Here is a 2500-nt window from a genome sequence, read left to right as displayed (position 1 = left end):
TGCCTTAACCTAACCCACGTTGTGCCTTAACCTAACCTACGTTGTGCCTTAACCTAACCTACGTTGTGCCTTAACCTAACCTACGTTGTGCCTTAACCTAACCTACGTTGTGCCTTAACCTAACCTACGTTGTGCCTTAACCTAACCTACGTTGTGCCTTAACCTAACCTACGTTGTGCCTTAACCTAACCTACGTTGTGCCTTAACCTAACCTACGTTGTGCCTTAACCTAACCTACGTTGTGCCTTAACCTAACCTACGTTGTGCCTTAACCTAACCTACGTTGTGCCTTAACCTAACCTACGTTGTGCCTTAACCTAACCTACGTTGTGCCTTAACCTAACCTACGTTGTGCCTTAACCTAACCTACGTTGTGCCTTAACCTAACTTACGTTGTGCCTTAACCTAACTTACGTTGTGCCTTAACCTAACTTACGTTGTGCCTTAACCTAACCCATGTTGTGCCTTAACCTAACCCATGTTGTGCCTTAACCTAACCCATGTTGTGCCTTAACCTAACCCATGTTGTGCCTTAACGTAACCCATGTTGTGCCTTAACGTAACCCATGTTGTGCCTTAACGTAACCCATGTTGTGCCTTAACGTAACCCATGTTGTGCCTTAACGTAACCCATGTTGTGCCTTAACGTAACCCATGTTGTGCCTTAACGTAACCCATGTTGTGCCTTAACGTAACCCATGTTGTGCCTTAACGTAACCCATGTTGTGCCTTAACGTAACCCATGTTGTGCCTTAACGTAACCCATGTTGTGCCTTAACGTAACCCAATTTGTGCCTTAACGTAACCCAATTTGTGCCTTAACGTAACCCAATTTGTGCCTTAACGTAACCTAATTTGTGCCTTAACGTAACCTAATTTGTGCCTTAACGTAACCCATATTGCGCCTCAACCTAACCTATATTGCGCCTTAACCTGACGCACGTTGTCGCTGAACCTGCTCTGTAATTGTTATGCAACTCGTTAAATTAGTGTAGTGTTGCCTAACCGCAACCCTCGCAATATAGTTCGCTATTCGCACTGCCCGGTCCCCTGTGTATCGCGTCATGTTAAACACCTTGCAAGTGTTGCTGACTTTCCACATGCTCCTGCTATACACTGTAATGTGGATAGCAGCAGGACGTACATGCCCCCCCCCTTCCCCCCTGCCTTCGCAAGCTGGTCGTTGAGAAGTTTGCATGTTCAATGCCCTTCGCATGCCGACGTACTCAGCCTACGTTGTGGTACGGCCTGTCACCTGTCCGCGGATGTACGCAAAACCCACAAACTGTGCTGCACATTGGTCCGTATGTACTGAATGATACATCGTGGCACATGTGTGACCGTACGACGACTGCGCCTAGCAACGGCGGACCATACAGTCCAAATATTGTGGACGCAGCTACGTGTCGTCTCCCTTTAGGAGCTGGATTGCAGTGTGGTACGCCATTCAGACGTGTGGGAGGAACGGACGCCCTGGATGGCGATCAGCATGAGCAGTCTGTTGATGTAGTGGAGCGTGTATTCGGACGTAGTCGTCTCTTCTCACACACTGTGATAGCATGTTGCACCGCGTTCCACATCTGCGACATGCTGCAGAGGCCGGCTGACAGTCGTTCGCGCAATGGACACCGCATACGTACGGGGGCTACCTTCCACGTGTTCTCTAGGCGTGCACATGTTGTTGCGTCTATGTGGGCAGACGTAGTGTGTTGTGACACCTGACACAGGCATGCAATACTCGTTGCAAATGGCGATGGACGTCTACGTTTGCTGGTGACGTTACGCAAATGAACAACTGGTAACCCGTTGTGGTGCGGTTGTTCTCGCTAGAGGTGAATCAGTGTTGGCGACGATCGGTCGAGCTATTAACCGGTTGTTTCATGGATACCCACCATGCCCACGAACGTGAAAGGGGACCCACCATGCCCACGAACGTGAAAGGGGGATCTGGGTGTGAGGCGATACGCGGCGGTGGCTGGGTGGGACCGTCCCCGGCCGGTGAGGGGGGGCCGCCCGGCGTGCTGGCAGCGCGGTGCGTGGGCGCACGCGCTACAGCCGGCTGGTGGGGGCGGCCAGTGGCAGGCGCGCCGGCCGACGGACGCGGCAGGCGGCGCAGCTGCGCGCCGGCGCCCCCTGCTCGCGGCGCCTTGCGGCCAAAGTAGGTCCTCGCGGGCCCGGTGCGAAGCGCGGTGGCCATCTGCAGTGTGCTGGTCCGATTGAGGACTGTGTGCGCTGAGGATGCGCCGCCGCCCGGCGCTCGGCGCCGCGACGCCGTCTGCTGCTCGGTCGCCCCAGCGGTTCTCGCAGGTGGTTTGTATCGCAGCTGTGCGGACGTGTTGGCGCGTGCGCTGTGCTGGGAGAGTTCGCTTCGGCACCCAAGTGGGGCTTTTGTCCTTCTGTGGCGCTGGCGTTGGAGCTGCCGGTCACCGTAGGTGGCGCGTGTTGTCTCCCGCCGGCAATGCCACGACAGCACGCTCCCGGGCCTCTGTCGGCAGCGGCA

This window comes from Schistocerca serialis, unplaced genomic scaffold (genome assembly GCF_023864345.2).
Source record: "Schistocerca serialis cubense isolate TAMUIC-IGC-003099 unplaced genomic scaffold, iqSchSeri2.2 HiC_scaffold_1235, whole genome shotgun sequence".
NCBI classification, from domain to species: Eukaryota; Metazoa; Arthropoda; class Insecta; order Orthoptera; family Acrididae; genus Schistocerca; species Schistocerca serialis.
Note: the sequence above shows the minus strand (reverse complement) of the source record.